The 16926-nt window shown below is 33.6% G+C and overlaps 14 non-coding genes across 14 annotated transcripts; all 14 read right to left on the bottom strand.

Moving 5' to 3' along the window:
* Positions 1 to 1384: 1384 nt before the first annotated feature.
* Positions 1385 to 1490, bottom strand: Trnal-caa (transfer RNA leucine (anticodon CAA)). Its single transcript has 2 exons — positions 1453 to 1490; positions 1385 to 1430 (listed from the first exon to the last, which is right to left on the bottom strand). It is a non-coding gene; the product is annotated as a tRNA-Leu (tRNA).
* Positions 1491 to 8035: 6545 nt separating this feature from the next.
* On the bottom strand, positions 8036 to 8107 carry Trnat-agu (transfer RNA threonine (anticodon AGU)). The gene has a single exon. It is a non-coding gene; the product is annotated as a tRNA-Thr (tRNA).
* A 645-nt stretch (positions 8108 to 8752) lies between these two features.
* On the bottom strand, positions 8753 to 8859 carry Trnal-caa (transfer RNA leucine (anticodon CAA)). The gene is made up of 2 exons: positions 8822 to 8859; positions 8753 to 8798 (listed from the first exon to the last, which is right to left on the bottom strand). It is a non-coding gene; the product is annotated as a tRNA-Leu (tRNA).
* Positions 8860 to 9334: 475 nt separating this feature from the next.
* Positions 9335 to 9406, bottom strand: Trnat-agu (transfer RNA threonine (anticodon AGU)). Its single transcript has one exon. It is a non-coding gene; the product is annotated as a tRNA-Thr (tRNA).
* Positions 9407 to 10247: 841 nt separating this feature from the next.
* Positions 10248 to 10354, bottom strand: Trnal-caa (transfer RNA leucine (anticodon CAA)). Its single transcript has 2 exons — positions 10317 to 10354; positions 10248 to 10293 (listed from the first exon to the last, which is right to left on the bottom strand). It is a non-coding gene; the product is annotated as a tRNA-Leu (tRNA).
* Positions 10355 to 10817: 463 nt separating this feature from the next.
* Positions 10818 to 10889, bottom strand: Trnat-agu (transfer RNA threonine (anticodon AGU)). The gene has a single exon. It is a non-coding gene; the product is annotated as a tRNA-Thr (tRNA).
* Positions 10890 to 11544: 655 nt separating this feature from the next.
* Positions 11545 to 11651, bottom strand: Trnal-caa (transfer RNA leucine (anticodon CAA)). The gene is made up of 2 exons: positions 11614 to 11651; positions 11545 to 11590 (listed from the first exon to the last, which is right to left on the bottom strand). It is a non-coding gene; the product is annotated as a tRNA-Leu (tRNA).
* A 476-nt stretch (positions 11652 to 12127) lies between these two features.
* Trnat-agu (transfer RNA threonine (anticodon AGU)) lies at positions 12128 to 12199 on the bottom strand. Its single transcript has one exon. It is a non-coding gene; the product is annotated as a tRNA-Thr (tRNA).
* Positions 12200 to 12842: 643 nt separating this feature from the next.
* On the bottom strand, positions 12843 to 12949 carry Trnal-caa (transfer RNA leucine (anticodon CAA)). Its single transcript has 2 exons — positions 12912 to 12949; positions 12843 to 12888 (listed from the first exon to the last, which is right to left on the bottom strand). It is a non-coding gene; the product is annotated as a tRNA-Leu (tRNA).
* A 474-nt stretch (positions 12950 to 13423) lies between these two features.
* On the bottom strand, positions 13424 to 13495 carry Trnat-agu (transfer RNA threonine (anticodon AGU)). The gene has a single exon. It is a non-coding gene; the product is annotated as a tRNA-Thr (tRNA).
* A 742-nt stretch (positions 13496 to 14237) lies between these two features.
* Trnal-caa (transfer RNA leucine (anticodon CAA)) lies at positions 14238 to 14344 on the bottom strand. The gene is made up of 2 exons: positions 14307 to 14344; positions 14238 to 14283 (listed from the first exon to the last, which is right to left on the bottom strand). It is a non-coding gene; the product is annotated as a tRNA-Leu (tRNA).
* Positions 14345 to 14818: 474 nt separating this feature from the next.
* On the bottom strand, positions 14819 to 14890 carry Trnat-agu (transfer RNA threonine (anticodon AGU)). Its single transcript has one exon. It is a non-coding gene; the product is annotated as a tRNA-Thr (tRNA).
* A 659-nt stretch (positions 14891 to 15549) lies between these two features.
* On the bottom strand, positions 15550 to 15656 carry Trnal-caa (transfer RNA leucine (anticodon CAA)). The gene is made up of 2 exons: positions 15619 to 15656; positions 15550 to 15595 (listed from the first exon to the last, which is right to left on the bottom strand). It is a non-coding gene; the product is annotated as a tRNA-Leu (tRNA).
* Positions 15657 to 16132: 476 nt separating this feature from the next.
* On the bottom strand, positions 16133 to 16204 carry Trnat-agu (transfer RNA threonine (anticodon AGU)). Its single transcript has one exon. It is a non-coding gene; the product is annotated as a tRNA-Thr (tRNA).
* Positions 16205 to 16926: the final 722 nt, after the last annotated feature.

The raw sequence follows: 16926 nt of genomic DNA, 5'->3' as shown, positions 1-16926 counted from the left end.
ACAGGCGCTCTGCCACTGAGCCATGGAGTCGAACCCACGATCTTCTGTTTACTAGACAGGCGCTCTGCCACTGAGCCATGGAGTCGAACCCACGATCTTCTGTTTACTAGACAGGCGCTCTGCCACTGAGCCATGGAGTCGAACCCACGATCTTCTGTTTACTAGACAGGCGCTCTGCCACTGAGCCATGGAGTCGAACCCACGATCTTCTGTTTACTAGACAGGCGCTCTGCCACTGAGCCATGGAGTCGAACCCACGATCTTCTGTTTACTAGACAGGCGCTCTGCCACTGAGCCATGGAGTCGAACCCACGATCTTCTGTTTACTAGACAGGCGCTCTGCCACTGAGCCATGGAGTCGAACCCACGATCTTCTGTTTACTAGACAGGCGCTCTGCCACTGAGCCATGGAGTCGAACCCACGATCTTCTGTTTACTAGACAGGCGCTCTGCCACTGAGCCATGGAGTCGAACCCACGATCTTCTGTTTACTAGACAGGCGCTCTGCCACTGAGCCATGGAGTCGAACCCACGATCTTCTGTTTACTAGATAGGCGCTCTGCCACTGAGCCATGGAGTCGAACCCACGATCTTCTGTTTACTAGACAGGCGCTCTGCCACTGAGCCATGGAGTCGAACCCACGATCTTCTGTTTACTAGACAGGCGCTCTGCCACTGAGCCATGGAGTCGAACCCACGATCTTCTGTTTACTAGACAGGCGCTCTGCCACTGAGCCATGGAGCCGATAATTACATTTATACAAACGACCAACATAAATTTCCAATACAAAAGCTACCTTTGTACGCATAAGATACCATAACATTGGGAATTTATACTACGTGATTATTGATTATTGAAAGATTATTATGATTTAAAACAGACTTGTATATTAACGAGTCTGAACAATCATGTGACTGAATGCCTAAACATAAGTTGCACTTTTGAATAAACTATTACATGGTACAAAATATAGGATGAAAATACAAAACTACACTTTAATAACACATTTGACAATTATAGTTTACTTACAAGGTAAACGCATATATATAAATTTAAAAAAAATCATATTAATACAACAACACTTTTGGGATTGTAGTGAATTTAGAAAATGTTATTATTTCTAAATTTAACTGGGACTTGTATCTTGTTCTGGAAAAACAAGCATTGCAGACGTTATATTTCGTTGGTTCCTTCGAGATCGAAATCTCGATTACGTATAGGATACAATATTGTAGTTAAAAAATCCAAATATGTCATTGCAAGTTTAATTAAATACATATTGGCGAATCAGTTACATATGCTCATGAAGTATATAAGGATTAGACTAAAAAACAAAGTAAATATCCATGAGATAAAAGCGTAATGCTAATGAAAAAAAAAATGTGTCAGAAGTGGGATTTGAAGCCACGCCCACATGCGTGGACCAGAACACTCGCTTTAAAGATTGATACATTGAGTCTGGCGCCTTAGACCACTCGGCCATCCTGACAACTGATACGATTTCTGCATATATTTCTTTAAATGAAAAGTTAGATGAAAATTGGAACTAGATCTTACTCAATTAATATTTTATAACAATAAACTGATCATTTACGAATATATAGTTTGCCCAGTACTTAAATTGACGTGCATTTGGCTTGATTTGAATAAACGAAAAGAGTTGTCAAAGTGGATTCTTACTCAAGTCTTAAAGGGGCCTTTTCACAGATTTTGGCATTTTTTAACTTATTTATTAATTGCTTTATATTGATCAATGTAAACATTGGATCGTAAAAGCTCCAGTAAAAAATCAAGAAAAAATTAAAAAAAGGAAAAGAACATTGCCCGGAGAAGGTTTCGAACCAGTGACCCCTGGAGTCCTGCCAGAGTCCTGAAGTAAAAACGCTTTAGCCTACTGAGCTATTCCGCCGAGTACATATACTTGACGTGTTTTATACCTTATATAAGCAATCTTCGTAGTTTCACAAAATTTAACGACAAAAACAGAACTCTCCAAATTATTCAATCGTTTCGCGTTGCAACGCTTTATAATTTTTAGGTTTTAAAATCGTCAAAAGATGCATATAATGGCTATATTAGACCATGGTAAATGTTCAGTATTACTGTTTCCTCACAAATATCATAACTAAAACGAAATGAGCGAATCTGAAACAACTTTTTTCAATTTTGTCAATTTACCAAAGCGTGAAAAGATCCCTTTAATACGTGGTCCAGAAAACTAGATATAAACGTTTCTCACATTGAGTCTGGCTAGTTAGACCATCCTGACAATAGCAATGAGTGCACATATGATGTGTATCATAGCTGAAAAATCTAGCTTACAATTATCAAAATCAATCTGGAATTAACACAAGCTACACGAGTGAGACGTATTATTATTTGAAATTATTAGCTACTTTCATTACAATTAACTATAAACAAATGAAACGAAAGCGAAATGTTCGCATTATGTACAAAACAAGTCTTTTGTGCATATAAATAGGCTCCAGTGGGGATCGCACCGACGATCTCTTGTTTACGAGACAGTCGCTCTGCAACTGAGCCATGGGTCCGATAATATGTATACGAAAGACCGTGTGTGCATTCAAGAGTTTACAGGTCGTCCCTGCGTCTTCACGACGTCATAAAGTACCGACCTACCCCAGTGACCTACCAGGGAAAAATATTTCTGCCAATGAGCCATGGATCCGATAATAATATTTTTATAAACGAACAACATAACTTTTTTATATATAGTGTAGATCACTTGACCGGACAGAGCTACCTTTCTACGCATAAGATACCATAGCAAGAGGAATTTATACTACGTGATTTAAAGGTTATTGTGCTGTAAGTCATCAAGTTACGTGTATGAAAAACCAGGTGACTGAATGTCTTTTTGCAATTTGCACTTTCAAAGAAAACAAAAGTTATAAAATCTATGGTGAAAATACAACAATACACCTATTACACATTTGTAAATTGACAATTATAATTTACTTACAATTAAACATAAATAGATATGTGTTAAAATATTTCATGGTAATACAACTGCACTTTTGGTATTGTATTTCACAAGGAAAATTTGATTTTTTCTCTAATTTAAATGAGCCTTGTATCTTGTTGTGGGAAAACATTACAGACGTTATATTCGTTTGTTCCTTCTGGAATCGAATTCATGACCACGTTGATAATATAATAGTGTAGCTAAAAATCCAAATATGTCATTGCAAGTTGTAAGAAATAAATATTGACGGATCAGTTTGATATGCTCAAGAAGTAGGTAAGGATTAGATTTAGAAGACAAAATAAATATCCATGAGATAAAAGCATATTGCGAATTAAAATAGAAACGGTGTCAGAAGTAGGATTTGAACCCACGCCCACCAGAACACTCGCTATAAAGATTGAGTCTGGCATGATTGAAAGGTTATTGTGATTTAAAACATATAATCACGTGTATTAACAACCAGGTGACTTAATGTCTTGGCATAAGTTGCACTTTCAAATAAATTATTACAAGGTATACAATCTAAGGTGAAAATACAACACTACACTTTAACAAGATTTCCGCTGTCCTTGACATATGCCCCCAAACAGGACATTGAACTAGTGACGCCAATATCCATAGGGGTCATCCACTGTCCAAGGCCATTGCACATGTGAAGTATCAAGCTAATCAGTCAATTCCTTGAAGAGTTAATGATCGGATTTTTTTTCCACACTTATTGTGACAGTGACCTTTACATTTGACCTAGTGACCCCAATTTCAATAGAGTCATCTACTGTCCAAGGCCAATGCACATTGAAAGAATAAAGCCAATCGGTCGATTCGTTGACGAGTTATTCATCAGAAACAATTTTCCCACTTGTTGCGACAGTGACCATAACATTTGACAATGTGACCCCAATTTCAATAGCATCATCTTCTGTCCAAGTCGAATACACATAGGAAGTATCAAGGCAACCTGTCAATGTGTTCACGTGTTATTGATCGGAAACGATTTTCACACTTATTATGACAGTGACCTTGAACTTTGACCTAGTGACCCCAATTTCAATGGGGTCATTCACTGTTCAAGACCAATGCACATGTGAAGTTTGAAGACAATCGGTCTATTCGCTGACGAGTTATTGTTCGGAAACGATTTTCACACTTATCGCCATAGTGACCTTGACCTTTTACATAGTGACCCAACATTCAACAGGGGTCATCTACTGTCCAAGGCCAATGCATAAGTGAAGTATCAAGCCAATCGGTCAATTCTTTGACGAGATATTGATCGGCAAATGAAAATATGTAATTGCAAGTTTAAACAAATAAATATTGACGGATCAGTTCGATGTGCTCAAGAAGTAGATAAGAATTAGATTAAGAAAACAAAGTAAATATCCACGAGATAAAATCTTAATGCGAATTTAAAAAGAAATGTGTCAGAAGTGTAATATTAAAAAGAAATGGGATCAGAAGTGGACCAGAACACTCGCTATAAAGATTAATTACCTTGAGTCTGGCGCCTTAGACCACTCGGTCATCCTGACGGTTTCTTCATATTTTTTAGAAAATAAGAATGGTAGATGAGAATTTGAACTAGATATTTATCAACTGATATTAATAAACTGACCATTAACGAATATATAGTTTACCCCGTTCTTAAATGGAAGTGCATTTGGTTTTGTTTGAATTAACGAAAAAAGATGTCAACGTGGATTCTAATCAAAGTCCTGATACGTGGTTCAGATAACTAGATATTAACGTTTCTCACATTCAGTCTGGCTAGTTAGACCATCCTGACAATAGAAATGTGTGCACACATAAAGTGTACCATACTTTGAAAAAATCTAGCTTACAACTATCCCAATCAATCTGAAATTAACACAATCTACAATAGTGAGACATATTATTATTTAGAAATAACAGTTACTTTCATTTTACAAAACTCTGAATGGAATTAAACGAAAGCGAAATGTTCACATTTTGTACAAATACGTCTTTTGTGCATATTAAAAGGCTCCATTTAGGATCGAACACACGATCTCCTTTTCACGAGACAGTCGTTCTGCAACTGAGCCATGGGTCCGATAATATGTATGTACGAAATACCGTGTGTGTATTCAAGAGTTTATTTACAGGTCGTCCCTGCGTCTTCACGACATCATAAAGTACCGACCTACCCCTGTGACCTACCAGGGGAAATATTTAATTTTTTGCAAAATTAGGTCTGATATACCTCGGCTGTCCGGGTATTGGCAAAAGAAGTTGTTTGATCCAAATAAATCAGTGCACGATGTCAAATGAGACCTTTATGTGCCTTGGAACTTTTGATGGTCATCTGAGGTGGATTGTGTTGGGTTTATTGTATGTGGGTGATGTGTATATGCCTTGTCGGAAATGGAAGGGTTGGTCAAGTTGTTCGCGTCCGTCAGTAGTGAATTGCAGTTGCGTTCTTTCTCAGTTCCCAGAGTGCCAAATGTGACATTTCTGTGCCATGGTATTTATGATGATGATCTGTGGAGTATTATGTTGACTATCGTCAATGTGGTTTTTGTGTATTTGTCTGGAGCGGAAGTGAAAGGGTTTGTCAAATTGCTCGCGTCCAGTCGTAGAAGGCAGTATCATCTTGTCACAGTTCCCAGTGTGCAGAGCCCGCCGCCCCCGCACAACCGCACCAACATCGCGCGTGCCAGACCCCGCCCGCCCGCCCGCACACACAGCCCCGCCTCCAACCGCCTAAGCCATCGAAACAAACGCTCCTTCAGTCATCCTCTCATCCTCTCGCTGCCCGTGACGACAGAGCAGCCGAAGATCGACCAAGGTGTTTCACAGACCCCCATCCGGAGCCGCCTTCGCCCATTCCTTCCCAATGACTATCAAACATCCAGGACGCGCACTAAACTGGACTGTTAATGTTTTACTTTTTTTTTTAAACGACCCACATGAATTTCCAATTTATAGTGAAAATCACTTTACCGAAGAGAGCTACCTTTCTACACATAAGATATCATAGCATGGGGAATTTACGTGATTGAAAGGTTATTGTGTTTTAAGCCATCAAGACAAGTTTATGAACAACTAGGTGACTAAATGTCTTAGTGTCTTTGCACTAATTTGCACTTTTAAAGAAATAATACAAGGTATACAATCTATGGTGAAAATAAAAAATACACTAATTACTCATTTTCAATTGCCAATTATAATTTACTTACAATGTAAACGTAACTATACAATTGTTAAAATATTTCATGGAATTACAACTCCACTTTTGGTATTGTATTGGATTAGGAAAATTTGATTATTTCAAAATGTAAATGAGCAATGTGCACAAACGTGGACCAGAACACTTGCAACAAGATTGATAACCTTTTGTCTGGAACCTTTCACCAGTCGGCCATCCTGCCATACTCATATATTTCATAAAATAAAAAAGTAGATATCAATTGGAACTAGATATAAGTTAATGCATAACAATAAAACTGATCATTAACGATTATATAGTTTACCCAGTACTTAAATAGAAGTGTATTTGGTTTTATTTGAATAAAGGAAAAGAGATGTCAACGTGTTTTCGAACCCAAGTCCTAATACCTAGTTCAGAAAAAATAGATATCAACGTTTCTCACATTGCGTCTGGCTAGTTAGACCATACTGACAATAGAAATGTGTGCACACATGACGTGTATCATAATTTGAAAAATCGAGCTTACAATTATCCCAATCAATCTGAAATTAACACAAGCTACAAGAGTGAGACATATTATAATTTAAAAATAATTACTACTTTCATTACAATTAACTATTAAACATATAACGAAAGGGAAATGTTCACATTGTGTGCAAAACAAGTCTTTTGTGTATATGAATACGCCCCAGTGGTGATCGAGCCTACGATCTCCTGTTTACAGTCTGACAGTCACTCTGTCACTGAGCCATAGAGCCGATAATCATATAAACAACCGACCAATATCATTTTCCAATACATATTGTTAATCACTTTACTGATCAACGCTAACCTTCTACGCATTAGATACTACAACATGGAGAATTTATAGTACGTGATATAACAGTTATTGTGTTTTAAGTCATCTAGTCACGTGTATGAACAACCAGGTGACTAAATGCCTTAGTGCATTTTGCACTTTCAAAGAAATAATACAAGGTATACAATCTATGGTGAAAATACAACAATATACTTATTACTCTTTTTTCAATTGGCAATTTTGATTTACTTACAATTAAACTTAAATATATATGATAAAAGATTTCATGGTAATACATATACACTTTTGGTATTGTTTTGAACTAAGAAAAGTTTATTATTTCCAAATTTTATATCTTATATATAATTGCAAGTTGAAACAAATAAATATTGACGGATCAGTTTGCTATGCTCAAGAAGTAGATAAGGACTAGATTAAGAAAACAAAGTAAATATCCATGAGATAAAAGCTTAATGCGAATTTAAAAAGAAATGTGTCAGAAGTGGGATTTGAACTCACGCCCACATACGTGGACCATAACTGTCGCTATAAAGATTGATAACCTTGAGTCTGGCGTCTTAGACCACTCGGCCATCCTGACGACTGGTACTTTTTCTTCATATATTTCATAAAATGAAAAGGTAGATGAAAACTTGAACTAGATATTAATCAATTTATAATAATAAACTGACCATCAACGATTATATAGTTTACCCAGTACTTAAATGAAAGTGCATTGGGTGTTATTTGAATTAACAAAAAGAGATTTCAAAGTGGATTTTAATGCAAGTCCTAATACGCTGTCCATAAAACTAGATATTAACGTTCCTCACATTGAGTCTGGCTAGTAAGACCATCATGTCATAAAAATATGTGCACACATAAAGTATATCATAATTTGAAAAAATCGAGCTTACAAATATATCCAAATAAATCTGAAATTCAACCAAGCTACAGCGCGAGACATATTATTAATTGGAAATAACAGTTACTTTCATAATACGAAACTCTTAATAAAATAAAACGAAAGCGAGATGTTCATATAATGATCAAAACAAGTCTATTGCGTATATTATAAGGCTCCAGTGGGGATCGAACCCACGATCTCCTGTTTACTAGACAGGCGCTCTGCCACTGAGCCATGGAGCCGATAATCATATAAACAAACGACCATTACGCATTTCGAGTATATAGTGTAGATCACTTTACCGAATAGAGCTACCTTTCTACGCATAAGATACCATAGCAAGGGGAATTTATACTTCATGATAGAACGGTTATTGTGTTTAAAGTCATCTAGTCACGTGTATGAACAACCAGGTGACAATTGTCTTAGTGTAATTTGCACTTTCAAAGAAATAATACAAGGTATACAATATATGGTGAAAATACAACAATACACTTATTACTCATTTTTCAATTGCGAATTATTATTTACTTACAAGTAAACGTAAATATATATATATATGATAAAAGATTTCATGGTAATACAACAACACTTTTGGTATTGTATTCAACAAAGAAAAGTTGATTATTTCCATTTTAAATGAGCCTTGTATCTTGTTCTGGAAAAACAAACATTACAGACGTTATATTCGTTGGTTCATTCGGGAATCGAACTCATGACCACGTAGAGGATACAAAATTCCAAAATCCAAATATATAATTGCAAGTTGAAACAAATAAATATTGACGGATCAGTTTGATATGCTCAAAAAGTAGATAAAGACTATATTAAGAAAAGAAAGAAAATATCCATGAGATAAAAGCTTAATGCGAATTCAAAATGAAATGTGTCAGAAGTGGGATTTGAACCCACGCCCACAAACGTGGACCAGAACACTCGCTATAAAGATTGATAACCTTGAGTCTGGCGCCTTAGACCACTCGGCCATCCTGACAACTGGTACTTTTTCTTCATATATTTCATAAAATGAAAAGGTAGATGAAAACTTGAACTAGATATTAATCAATTTATAATAATAAACTGACCATCAACGATTATATAGTTTACCCAGTACTAAAATGGAAGTGCATTGGGTGTTATTTGAATTAACAAAAAGAGATTTCAAAGTGGATTTTAATGCAAGTCCTAATACGCTGTCCATAAAACTAGATACTAACGTTTCTCACATTGAGTCTGGCTAGTTAGACCATCATGTCATAAAAATATGTGCACACATAAAGTATATCATAATTTGAAAAAATCGAGCTTACAATTATCCAAAATAAATCTGAAATTCAACCAAGCTACAGCGCGAGACATATTATTATTTTGAAATAACAGTTACTTTCATAATACAAAGCTCTAAATAAAATAAAACGAAAGCGAGATGTTCATATTATGAACAAAAGAAGTCTATTGTGTATATTATAAGGCTCCAGTGGGGATCGAACCCACGATCTCCTGTTTACTAGACATAAGCTCTGCCACTGAGCCATGGAGCCGATAACAAACGACTATTACGCATTTCGAATACATAGTGTAGATCACTTTACCGAACAGAGCTACCTGTCTACGCATAAGATACCATAGCAAGGGGAATTTATACTTCATGATAGAACGGTTATTGTGTTTAAAGTCATCTAGTCACGTGTATGAACAACCAGGTGACTAAATGTCTTAGTGTAATTTGCACTTTCAAAAAAATTATACAAGGTATACAATACATGGTAAAAATACAATACACTTATTACTCAATTTTCAATTGCCAATTATTATTTACTCACAAGTTAACGTATAGATATATATATAGATATATATATAGAGATATAATAGATATAATATAGATATATATATGAGAGAGAGATAGAGATAGAGATAGAGAGATAGAGAGATAGATAGAGAGAGAGATAGAGATAGATATATATATATAGATATATATATATATATATATATATATATATATATATATATATATATATATTATATATATATATATATATATATATATATATATATGTTAAAAGATATCATGATAATAAAACAACACTTTTGGTATTGTATTCAACGAAGAAAAGTTGATTATTTCCAATTTTAAATGAGCCTTGTATCTTGTTTTGGAAAAAACAAACATTACAGACGTTATATTCGTTGGTTCATTCGGGAATCGAACTCATGACCACGTAGAGGATACAATATTCCAAATCAAAATATATAATTGCAAGTTGAAAACAAATAAATATTAACGGATCAGTTGGATATGCTCAAGAAGTAGATAAGGACTATATAAAGAAAACAAAGAAAATATCCATGAGATAAAATCTTAATGCGAATTTAAATGAAATGTGTCAGAAGTGGGATTTGAACCCACGCCCACAAACGTGGACCAGAACACTCGCTATAAAGATTGATAACCTTGAGTCTGGCGCCTTAGACCACTCGGCCATCCTGACAACTGGTACTTTATCTTCATATATTTCATAAAATGAAAAGGTAGATGAAAACTTGAACTAGATATTAATCAATTTATAATAATAAACTGACCATCAACGATTATATAGTTTACCCAGTACTTAAATGGAAGTGCATTGGGTGTTATTTGAATTAACAAAAAGAGATTTCAAAGTGGATTTTAATGCAAGTCCTAATACGCTGTCCATAAAACTAGATATTAACGTTCCACACATTGAGTCTGGCTAGTAAGACCATCATGTCATAAAAATATGTGCACACATAAAGTATATCATAATTTGAAAAAATCGAGCTTACAATTATCCAAATAAATCTGAAATTCAACCAAGCTACAGCGCGAGACATATTATTAATTGGAAATAACAGTTACTTTCATAATACGAAACTCTTAATAAAATAAAACGAAAGCGAGATGTTCAAAACAAGTCTATTGTGTATATTATAAGGCTCCAGTGGGGATCGAACCCACGATCTCCTGTTTACTAGACAGGCGCTCTGCCACTGAGCCATGGAGCCGATAATCATATAAACAAACGACCATTACGCATTTCGAGTATATAGTGTAGATCACTTTACCGAATAGAGCTACCTTTCTACGCATAAGATACCATAGCAAGGGGAATTTATACTTCATGATAGAACGGTTATTGTGTTTAAAGTCATCTAGTCACGTGTATGAACAACCAGGTGACTTAATGTCTTAGTGTAATTTGCACTTTCAAAGAAATAATACAAGGTATACAATATATGGTGAAAATACAACAATACACTTATTACTCATTTTTCAATTGCCAATTATTATTTACTTACAAGTAAACGTATATATATATATATATATATATATTATAAAAGATTTCATGGTAATACAACAACACTTTCGGTATTGTATTCAACAAAGAAAATTTGATTATTTCCAATTTTAAATGAGCCGTGTATCTTGTTCTGGAAAAACAAACATTACAGATGTTATATTCGTTGGTTCATTCGGGAATCGAACTCATGACCACGTAGAGGATACGAAATTCCAAAATCCAAATATATAATTGCAAGTTGAAACAAATAAATATTGACGGATCAGTTTGATATGCTCAAAAAGTAGATAAAGACTATATTAAGAAAACAAAGAAAATATCCATGAGATAAAATCTTAATGCGAATTTAAAATGAAATGTGTCAGAAGTGGGATTTGAACCCACGCCCACAAACGTGGACCAGAACACTCGCTATAAAGATTGATAACCTTGAGTCTGGCGCCTTAGACCACTCGGCCATCCTGACAACTGGTACTTTTTCTTCATATATTTCATAAAATGAAAAGGTAGATGAAAACTTTAACTAGATATTAATCAATTTATAATAATAAACTGACCATCAACGATTATATAGTTTACCCAGTACTTAAATGGAAGTTCATTGGGTGTTATTTGAATTAACAAAAAGAGATTTCAAAGTTGATTTTAATGCAAGTCCTAATACGCTGTCCATAAAACTAGATATTAACGTTTCTCACATTGAGTCTGGCTAGTTAGACCATCATGTCATAAAAATAGGTGCACACATAAAGTATATCATAATTTGAAAAAATCGAGCTTACAATTATCCAAATAAATCTGAAATTCAACCAAGCTACAGCGCGAGACATATTATTAATTGGAAATAACAGTTACTTTCATAATACAAAACTCTTAATAAAATAAAATATGAAAGCGAGATGTTCATATTATGATCAAAACAAGTATATTGTGTATATTATAAGGCTCCAGTGGGGATCGAACCCACGATCTCCTGTTTACTAGACAGGCGCTCTGCCACTGAGCCATGGAGCCGATAATCATATAAAAAAACGACCATTACGCATTTCGAATATATAGTGTAGATCACTTTACCGAATAGAGCTACCTTTCTACGCATAAGATACCATAGCAAGGGGAATTTATACTTCATGATAGAACGGTTATTGTGTTTAAAGTCATCTAGTCACGTGTATGAACAACCAGGTGACAATTGTCTTAGTGTAATTTGCACTTTCAAAGAAATAATACAAGGTATACAATATATGGTGAAAATACAACAATACACTTATTACTCATTTTTCAATTGCGAATTATTATTTACTTACAAGTAAACGTAAATATATATATATGATAAAAGATTTCATGGTAATACAACAACACTTTTGGTATTGTATTCAACAAAGAAAATTTGATTATTTCCATTTTAAATGAGCCTTGTATCTTGTTCTGGAAAAAAAAACATTACAGACGTTATATTCGTTGGTTCATTCGGGAATCGAACTCATGACCACGTAGAGGATACAAAATTCCAAAATCCAAATATATAATTGCAAGTTGAAACAAATAAATATTGACGGATCAGTTTGATATGCTCAAAAAGTAGATAAAGACTATATTAAGAAAAGAAAGAAAATATCCATGAGATAAAAGCTTAAAGCAAATTTAAAATGAAATGTGTCAGAAGTGGGATTTGTACCCACGCCCACAAACGTGGACCAGAACACTCGCTATAAAGATTGATAACCTTGAGTCTGGCGCCTTAGACCACTCGGCCATACTGACAACTGGTACTTTTTCTTCATATATTTCATAAAATGAAAAGGTAGATGAAAACTTGAACTAGATATTAATCAATTTATAATAATAAACTGACCATCAACGATTATGTAGTTTACCCAGTACTAAAATGAAAGTGCATTGGGTGTTATTTGAATTAACAAAAAGAGATTTCAAAGTGGATTTTAATGCAAGTCCTAATACGCTGTCCATAAAACTAGATATTAACGTTTCTCACATTGAGTCTGGCTAGTTAGACCATCATGTCATAAAAATATGTGCACACATAAAGTATATCATAATTTGAAAAAATCGAGCTTACAATTATCCAAATAAATCTGAAATTCAACCAAGCTACAGCGCGAGACATATTATTATTTTGAAATAACAGTTACTTTCATAATACAAAGCTCTAAATAAAATAAAACGAAAGCGAGATGTTCATATTATGAACAAAACATGTCTATTGTGTATATTATAAGGCTCCAGAGGGGATCGAACCCACGATCTCCTGTTTACTAGACATGCGCTCTGCCACTGAGCCATGGAGCCGATAATGATTTAAACAAACGACCATTACGCATTTCGAATACATAGTGTAGATCACTTTACCGAACAGAGCTACCTGTCTACGCAAAAGATACCATAGCAAGGGGAATTTATACTTCATGATAGAACGGTTATTGTGTTTAAAGTCATCTAGTCACGTGTATGAACAACCAGGTGACTAAATGTCTTAGTGTAATTTGCACTTTCAAAAAAATAATATAAGGTATACAATATATGGTAAAAATACAACAATACACTTATTACTCATTTTTCAATTGGCAATTATTATTTACTCACAAGAAAACGTATATATATATATATATATATTTTTATATATATATATATATATATATATATATATATATATATATATATATATATATATATATATATATATATATATATATATATATATATATGTTAAAAGATATCATGATAGTAAAACAACACTTTTGGTATGTATTCAACGAAGAAAAGTTGATTATTTCCAATTTTAAATGAGCCTTGTATCTTGTTTTGGAAAAACAAACATTACAGACGTTATATTCGTTGGTTCATTCGGGAATCGAACTCATGACCACGTAGAGGATACAATATTCCAAAATCCAAATATATAATTGCAAGTTGAAACAAATAAATATTAACGGATCAGTTGGATATGCTCAAGCAGTAGATAAGGACAATATAAAGAAAACAAAGAAAATATCCATGAGATAAAATCTTAATGCGAATTTAAAATGAAATGTGTCAGAAGTGGGATTTGAACCCACGCCCACAAACGTGGACCAGAACACTCGCTATAAAGATTGATAACATTGAGCCTGGCGCCTTAGACCACTCGGCCATCCTGACAACTGGTACTTTTTCTTCATATATTTCATAAAATGAAAAGGTAGATGAAAACTTGAACTAGATATTAATCAATTTATAATAATAAACTGACCATCAACGATTATATAGTTTACCAAGTACTTAAATGGAAGTGCATTGGGTGTTATTTGAATTAACAAAAAGAGATTTCAAAGTGGATTTTAATGCAAGTCCTAATACGCTGTCCATAAAACTAGATATTAACGTTTCTCACATTGAGTCTGGCTAGTAAGACCATCATGTCATAAAAATATGTGCACACATGAAGTATATCATAATTTGAAAAAATCTAGCTTACAATTATCCAAATAAATCTGAAATTCAACCAAGCTACAGCGCGAGACATATTATTATTTGGAAATAACAGTTTCTTTCATAATACCAAACTCTTAATAAAATAAAACGAAAGCGAGATGTTCATATTATGAACAAAACAAGTCTATTGTGTATATTATAAGGCTCCAGTGGAGATCGAACCCACGATCTCCTGTTTACTAGACAGGCGCTCTGCCACTGAGCCATGGAGCCGATAATGATTTGAACAAACGACCATTACGCATTTCAAATATATAGTGTAGATCACTTTACCGAACAGAGCTACCTGTCTAAGCATAAGATACCAAAGCAAGGGGAATTTATACTTCATGATAGAACGGTTATTGTGTTTAAAGTCATCTAGTCACGTGTATGAACAACCAGGTGACTAAATGTCTTAGTGTAATTTGCACTTTCAAAGAAATAATACAAGGTATACAATATATGGTGAAAATACAGCAATACACTTATTACTCATTTTTCAATTGCCAATTATTATTTACTAACAAGTAAACGTATATATATATATATATATATATATATTTGTTAAAAGATTTCATGATAATAAAACAAAACTTTTGGTATTGTATTCAACAAAGAAAAGTTGATTATTTCCAATTTTAAATGAGCCTTGTATTTTGTTTTGGAAAAACAAACATTGCAGACGTTATATTCGTTGGTTCATTCGGGAATCGAACTCATGACCACGTAGAGGATACACAATTCCAAAATCCAAATATATAATTGCAAGTTGAAACAAATAAATATTAACGGATCAGTTGGATATGCTCAAGAAGTAGATAAGGACTATATAAAGAAAACAAAGAAAATATTTATGAGATAAAATCTTAATGCGAATTTAAAATTAAATGTGTCAGAAGTGGGATTTGAACCCACGCCCACAAACGTGGACCAGAACACTCGCTATAAAGATTGATAACCTTGAGTCTGGCGCCTTAGACCACTCGGCCATCCTGACAACTGGTACTTTTTCTTCATATATTTCATAAAATGAAAAGGTAGATGAAAACTTGAACTAGATATTAATCAATTTATAATAATAAACTGACCATCAACGATTATATAGTTTACCCAGTACTTAAATGGAAGTTCATTGGGTGTTATTTGAATTAACAAAAAGATATTTCAAAGTGGATTTTAATGCAAGTCCTAATACGCTGTCCATAAAACTAGATATTAACGTTTCTCACATTGAGTCTGGCTAGTTAGACCATCATGTCATAAAAATAGGTGCACACATAAAGTATATCATAATTTGAAAAAATCGAGCGTACAATTATCCAAATAAATCTGAAATTCAACCAAGCTACAGCGCGAGACATATTATTAATTGGAAATAACAGTTACTTTCATTATACAAAACTCTTAATAAAATAAAAAATGAAAGCGAGATGTTCATATTATGATCAAAACAAGTCTATTGTGTATATTATAAGGCTCCAGTGGGGATCGAACCCACGATCTCCTGTTTACTTGACAGGCGCTCTGCCACTGAGCCATGGAGCCGATAATCATATAAACAAACGACCATTACGCATTTCGAATATATAGTGTAAATCACTTTACTGAATAGAGTTACCTTTCTACGCATAAGATACCATAAAAAGGGGAATTTATACTTCATGATAGAACGGTTATTGTGTTATAAGTCATCTAGTCACGTGTATGAACAACCAGGTGACTTAATGTCTTAGTGTAATTTGCACTTTTAAAGAAATAATACAAGGTATACAATATATGGTGAAAATACAACAATACACTTATTACTCATTTTTCAATTGCCAATTATTATTTACTTACAAGTAAACGTATATATATATATATATATATATATATATATATATATATATATATATATATATATATATATATATATATATATATATATATATATATATATATATATATATATATATATATATATATATATTATAAAAGATTTCATGGTAATACAGCAACACTTTTGGTATTGTATTCAACAAAGAAAAATTGATTATTTCCAATTTTAAATGAGCCGTGTATCTTGTTCTGGAAAAACAAACATTACAGACGTTATATTCATTGGTTCATTCGGGAATCGAACTCATGACCACGTAGAGGATACACAATTCCAAAATCCAAATATATAATTGCAAGTTGAAACAAATAAATATTGACGGATCAGTTTGATATGCTCAAAAAGTAGATAAGGATTATATTAAGAAAACAAAGAAAATATCCATGAGATA

The sequence above is a fragment of the Dreissena polymorpha genome, chromosome 13 (assembly GCF_020536995.1).
Source record: "Dreissena polymorpha isolate Duluth1 chromosome 13, UMN_Dpol_1.0, whole genome shotgun sequence".
Taxonomy (NCBI): domain Eukaryota; kingdom Metazoa; phylum Mollusca; class Bivalvia; order Myida; family Dreissenidae; genus Dreissena; species Dreissena polymorpha.
The sequence above is the reverse complement of the archived record's forward strand: the minus strand, read 5'-3'. Positions and strand labels throughout refer to the sequence as shown.